The 7,073-nt window shown below is 41.2% G+C and overlaps 1 pseudogene; it reads right to left on the reverse strand.

Annotated features, from left to right (window-relative positions):
- Positions 1-3,963: 3,963 nt before the first annotated feature.
- LOC102830178 lies at positions 3,964-5,959 on the reverse strand (annotated as a pseudogene).
- Between the last annotated feature and the right edge of the window lie 1,114 nt (positions 5,960-7,073).

Raw genomic sequence — 7,073 nt, forward strand, 5'->3', positions numbered from 1 at the left:
GATCTTGTTGCAAGTCTAACCTAAGAGAAGGAGAGATGGAGAGATGAGATGGATGTGTCCTAGGCATTTTTTTACTGCCAATTGATCAATAACTTAGCACACACATTCTAAGCAGTTCCTAATCTGTCAAAAACAAAATCGCTCCAGAGCAAACAACTACTTAAGTTTCATAAGTTTTACACTATATTTTGTTGTTATTGCCTAGTGCCATCAAGTAGGTTCTGACTCATAGCAACTCTGTATAGGGTTTCTGAGGAAAGGCTGGTGAGCTTGAACTACATACCTTTCAGTTCAAACCGACCTTGCAATCCAGCATATTAACCCACAGGGCCACATCACCTCTAAATTCTTCCTAATCCTCTTCATTTCCTAAGCACAGAGGAATTTTATTCTTTTCACAGTTCGTTGGCATATTTAAACCATTGTTCAAATTTATTATTCCCTAAGACTTACTCTGGTAGCGTAGTGGTTACGAATCGGGCTGTGAACCTTAAGGTCAGTGGTTCAAAACTACCAGCCGCTCGGCGGGAGAAAGATGAGGCTTTCTACTCCCGTAAGGATTTACACCCTCGGAAACCCTGTACAGGGTCGCTATGGGTCGGATCCGACTCGACGGCACTTAACAACAACAACAACAACAAGACTTACTCTATCTTACTTCCATTCCACTCCCATCCATTCAAAAATCATGTTTTGGGTAATATCAATCAGTTTGCATGATTTATCCTATTTCTGTTAACCTAATGTCTTATAGGCCTTTTTAAAGTGTTGAAGAGCAAAGATGTCAGCTTGAAGACTAAGGTGCACCTGACCCAAGCCATGGTATTTTCAATAACCTCAGATGCATGCAAAAACTGGACAGTGAATAAGGAACACCATAGAAGAATTGATGCTTTTGAGTTATGGTGCTGGAAGAGAATATTGAAAGTGCCATGGGCTGCTAAAAGAACAAATAGATCTGTGTTGGAAGAGTGCTCCTTGGAGCCCACGGGGTCCAAACTTCACTCTCATACTTCGGACATACTGTCAGGAGGGACCAGTCACTAGAGAAATATATCATGTTTGGTAGGGTGGAGGGTCAGAGAAAAAGAGGAGGACCCCCAGCGAGATGGATTGGCAGAGTAGCAGCATCGATGGGCTCAAGTGTGGCAACGATAGTGAGGTTGGCTCAGGATTGAGCAGTGTTTCATTTTGTTGTGCATAAGGTCGTTATGAGTTGGTACCAACTCGATGACACCTAACAACAACAACAACAATAATGTACTAAAAAGTTGGGTTTGGATCTACAGTGGGCAATGTTGGATCACCTAATAAACAAGGTAAGCATGACTTACTTGTACTTATTTATTAATATGTAGTTAATAATTCCACATTTTTACACCATATCAAAGACTCTGCATCTAGGTCTGACTGTCTCTCCAAATTACACAGTACCTTCCTTCTCAATCAAAACCTCTTTTCAAATTTACAAGCTCTGACAGGGATATACTATCTAATCAGCAAGGAAAACATGGGCTTTTGTCTACTTTGTAACCTGTAGAAAAAAAGTTTCATGTGGTGAAAAGACATGAAACAGTTCACTGCAGATTAGTGAGTAAGCACAGGTAAGTCTGTGCTTATCTTGCTTTTGGATAATCTGTTCCTGAATGTCCTCCCCTTAATTTCTACCCTATCATTTATGCATCTTCTGTTTTCTGGAGTAAGATAATTTTATTTTAATATTCATTTTTAGAATATTTTACCGTCTCTCAGCATGTTAAAAATGCTATTAACTTAAACATCTCTTCCCTACAATGAATGAATGGGAAAGAATGCAGAGGATGAAAGGAGACAATGAAATATGTACAACTACATCACCTTTGTCTGTGCCCGAGTCTGCAGAACCAAGGAGATTCTTCCACATTGAATGTTCGTACGACATAAAATAACAATGACTTTACAACAGTCCTGGTTGGAAGTGGGGAAGAACGAGTCATTTCCTACAAAAAGCGATAGAACACTCTTGGATTGGTTTATTCATGAAAGCTAAACTTTTCATGTATTCTAGTGTAGGGGTACCTCTGAATTAGTTATGCCTAAAGGACAAAGTTGGAAGGAGCTCTGGTAGCGAAGTGGTTACGAATCAGGCTGCTAACCTCAAAGTCAGCAGTGTGAAACTACCAGCTGCTCCACTGGAGAAAGATGCGGCTTTCTGCTCCCGTAAAGATTTATAGCCTTGGAAACCCTGTACAGGCTCACTATGAGTCAGAACAGACTCCACAGCACATAACCACCATCAAAGAAAAAAGTTATAATCTTCATTTTATATAATGTTCTCTTGCTCATAATAGGAAGTTTAGAATAAAAAAAAATAGTATAGCATTGTATTAGTTAAGATTATGTCATTGTTGTTAAGATATGCGCCATCAAGTCGATTCCGACCCATATCGACCCTGTATAGGGTTTCCGAAGAGCAGCTGGTGAACTTGAACCACCGACCTTGCAGTTCAAATGGCTTTGCAGTCTGGCTCATTAACCCACAGCGCCACACCAGGACTCCCAGTTAAGATTATACATAGCAGTAAATCACAGTAAATTTGAGTAAAAGTAGGTCAAACCATCTGACATACATTTTAAAAGTTAATAATAAATCTAGAGGTAGTGGATTTCTAGTTTGGTCCATTGACTTGAGTTAGTAGATGTGTCTGAGATTTCCTTGGCCTTCTCACAAAGGTGCTTAATGCATATTCAGCACCAGATATTACGTCCTCACATGACTGTACTCAAAGGAGAAATTTGGAGGGTAGCCAGGGTAGTGAGGAAGAGCAAGAATTGAGCAAGGAAGCAAATAAAGAAGATTCTTTTGAGATCCTCCTAGACCAGAACTTGGCTATTCTGACTTATGGTTTGCTTTCCAGTTTTCCATTTTCACTTGCTGCTTGTCCAAAAGAAGGATTATTTTTTTTATGTATCTTAAAAATGCAATTCTTCAAAAACAAAAGTAAAGAAAAAGCAATTATGTAGGAAGAGACATGGAAGGGCAGTTTTTTTACACCATGTTTTGTTGTTGTTGCTAAGTGCCATCGAGTAGGTTGGCATGGGGAGCTCAGGAGAGAATTAAAACATGACCTGAGATGAATAGGAAGTTAAAACTATAGATGGTACTTATTTTAGGAATTTGAAGAAATGTTTTTCTTTTCATCTGAAGGGCCATGTTCTACCATTCTAATAGTTTGACTGAACTCACCATGAAGAGTTCAGCTGCACCTCCTGGTCAGTCCACTTGCTCTCTGAGTTGACCCTTCTGTTTGATATTTTTTAATGACTTCCTAGCAAGTTGACAACTATCTATCAACACCTCTAAGCTAGAGGGTGTTAGAAGAGGGTTGAGAAGGACTCTTCACACAGTCTTTTTTTGTTATTTCCTCTGCAGGCAGTGACATTTGCTTTATGAGACCACAGACAATTAGTATTGTTTTACATGCCATTTTAGCAGTCACAACTGAAACCAGGACCATCAGCCAGGAGAAATTTTATTGGAATCAATTATTTTTTTCTTCTTCTCACTTAACCTTGTTTTAATGGGTCTCAAAATTCAGCGACAACGTTTTGGTCAAGTTGTTTCCATTTAAAAGGTACTGATTTTAAAAACAAACAACTTAAAACTGTCACACAAAAAAGAAACAAATGGTCCACATAATATTCCTTGCCTTCTGAAGGTTTTATGATACATTGTTATCATAAACCAGTCTTTTACTATTAAACTTAAATGACCAAATGAGACAAACAGTTCTGAGACGGTTCTTCAACCACTGGGTTGTTGGCGGTTATGTGCCGTGGAGTCGGTTCTGACTCATAGTGACCCTGTACTGGGTTTCCGAGGCTGTAAATCTTTACGGAAGCAGAAAGTCTCATCTTTCTCCTATGGAACAGCTGCTAGTTTCAAATCACTGACCCTGAGGTTAGCAGCCTGATTTGTAACCACTATACTGCAGGTGTTAAAGGTAATATCCGTTTAGCCTTCTGAGCTTTCTGAGCAGACTTTGCCAGCTCCAGCAGCCTTTTTGTTCACTGCCTTGATGACACCCACAACAACAGTCTGTCTCATGTCATGAACAGCAAAACGATCCAGAGGAAGGTAGTCTGAGAAGCTCCCAATACATGTTGTCTTCCCAAGAACCATGTCAACAATGGCAGCATCACCAGACTTCAAGAATTTGGGGCCATCTTCTAGCTTCTTACCAGACCGGCGATCAATGTTCTCCTTGAATTCAGCAAACTTACAAGGAATGTGAGCTGTGTGACAATCCAGCACAGGTGCATATCCAGCACAGATTTGGCCTGGAGGGTTCAGGATGATCACCTGTGCAGGGAAGACAGCTGCTTCCATTGGTGGATCATTTTTGCTGTCACCAGCGACATTGCCACAGCAAATATCTTTGACAGAGACGTTCTTTACATTGAAGCCCACGTTGTCCCCAGGGAAAGCTTCACTCAAAGCTTCATGGTGCATTTCAGCAGTAACATTGACAGGAACAAAGGTGACTACCATGCCTGGCTTGAAAACACTAGTCTCCACTCTGCCCACAGGGACAGTGCCAATGCCACCAATTTTGTAGACACCCTGGAGAGGCAGATGCAGGGGCTTGTCAGTTGGATGAGTTGGCAGGATGAAATCCAGAGCTTCAAGCAATTTGGTTACACTGGCATAGCCATCCTTACAGGTGACTTTCCATCACTTGAACCAAGGCATGCTAGCACTGGGCTCCAGCATATTGTCACTATTCCAACCAGAAATTGGCACAAATGCTACTGTGTCAGGGTTGTAGCCAATTTTCTTAATGTCGATGCTGACTTCCTTAACGATTTCCTCGTATCTCTTCTGGCTGTAGGGTGGCTCAGTGCAATCCATTTTATTAACACCACCAATTAACTGTTTCACACCCTACGTGTAAGCCAGAAGGGCATGCTCACAGGTCTGCCCATTCTTAGAGATACCCGCTTCAAATTCTCCAACACCAGCAGCAACAATCAGGACAGCACAGTCAGCCTGTAAGGTTCCTGTAATTATATATTTGATAAAGCCTTCATTCTTCTTGGACAACTATCAACACTCGCGGAAGCAGCAGTCAAGAGATCAGATGATGTATTGCATTAGGCAAATCTGTTGCACAGGAACTTTTTAAAGTGTTGAAGAGCAGAGATGTCAGCTTGAGGACTAAGGTGCACATGACCCAAGCCATGGTATTTTCAATAACCTCATATGGATGCGAAAGATGGACAGTGAATAAGGAAGATCGTAGAAGAATTGATGCCTTTGAGTTGTGGTGTTGGAGGAGAATACTGAAAGTGCCATGGACTGCCAAAAGAACCAATAGATCTGTTTTGGAAGAAGTGCAACCAGAGTGCTCCTTGGAGGCCAAGATGGCTAGGCTTCGTCTCTCATACTTTGGACACATTGTCCGGAGAGAACAGTCGCTGGAGAAGGATGTCATGCTGGGTAACGTGGAGGGTTGGAGAAAAAGAGGAAGGCCCCCAACGAGATGGATCAGCCAGGTGGCATCATTGATGGCGTCAAGTGTGGCGGCAGTAGTGAGGTTGGCCCAAGATCGGACATTGTTTTGTTCTGCTGTGCATGGGGTCGCTATGAGTCGGTTCCGACTCGATGGCACCTGACAACAACAACAAAGTCTCTGTGTCCTGGAGCATCAATGATGGTCACATAGTACTTGCTGGTTTTAAATTTCCACAGGGAGGTATCAATGGTAATGCCTCGCTCACGTTCAGCTTTCAGTTTATCCAAGTCCCAGGCATACTTAAAGGAGCCCTTCTCCATCTCAGCAGCTTTCTTGTCAAAATTTTCGATGGTTCTTTTGTCAATTCCACCACATTTGTAGATCAGGTGACCAGCAGTGGTTGACTTGCTGGAGTAAAGGTGTCCAATAAAGACAATGTTGATATGGGTCTTTTCCTTTCCCATTTTGGCTTAGGCATTGTTATGGTTTTCACCAACACCTATATTCTGGTGGCAAACCCATTGTGAAACAACTATTGGAACCAATTTTTAAATGCTGATTTTTCTTTTATTATTATAAAAAGAGAACTGAGAATAACTTTACTTTCTAAACTTCTTTACTATTTCATAACCAAATATTAATTTCTGTGTAGAGACAATTATTGAAAAACTCTTTCCCTCTGCCTGAGTCCACATTCTACACAAACCACCCTTTGGAACAGATTGTCTTCTGTGTAAGACCTGGACAAAAGTTAAATGGGAGGATTGGTGTTACCAAACTAATTTTATTCAGTTAGTCACTGATAGCTTTTTGGAAAATCATGGTGATTAAGAAAGTTGGCATTGGGGAGAAAGATGCTGTTGTTATAGTTAAAGTGTGCAATGGAATTTGGACTCCCGGTGGAGTATAGTTAATTTATAAAGAAGATTGATGACCCCATACTTAGGTCTCATTTCACACTTGAATAATTGAATATATGATAAACTTTATCCTCATTTCAAATAAAGCCTTAGCCAATTAAAATCCAATTTCAAGTAGGCTGGCACTTTCAGCTGGATTCTGTACAAAGCTGGGTTTTAAGCATACTGTGGATTGCAGTATTTCCTACCTTTCCCAAAGCATTTGATGTACAATATGCCATTTTTCTCAGTTCTCTGTTCTTACTTTTCCTCATTGTCTGGTGTAGTCAAGTTCCATTATTTACTGGATATATGTAGCACCAAGTCATTACTACATTCCCTGGGTGGAAGGCATCCCTTAGAATGAATGAATGTCTCCAGGAATTTTCCTCTAAGGGGAGATGACACACACAGACACATGGGTTTGGGACTCAAGAAGGAAAATTAACTCACTTCAGAAGTCCTTCCTGCCTGCTGTGTGGCACTGAACCATGAGAGTAGTAGTAGTTGTTGTTGTTGTTAAGTGCTGTAGAGTAGATTCCGACCCATAACAACCCTGTATAGGGTTTCGAGGAGCAGCTGGTGTGCTTGAACCACCGACCTTGCAGTTCAAATGACTTCGCAGTCTGATGCATTAGACCACAGTGCCACACCAGGACTCCATGAGAGTAGTAGCAGA

This window comes from Chrysochloris asiatica, unplaced genomic scaffold, assembly GCF_000296735.1.
Source record: "Chrysochloris asiatica unplaced genomic scaffold, ChrAsi1.0 scaffold00035, whole genome shotgun sequence".
Lineage (NCBI taxonomy): Eukaryota > Metazoa > Chordata > Mammalia > Afrosoricida > Chrysochloridae > Chrysochloris > Chrysochloris asiatica.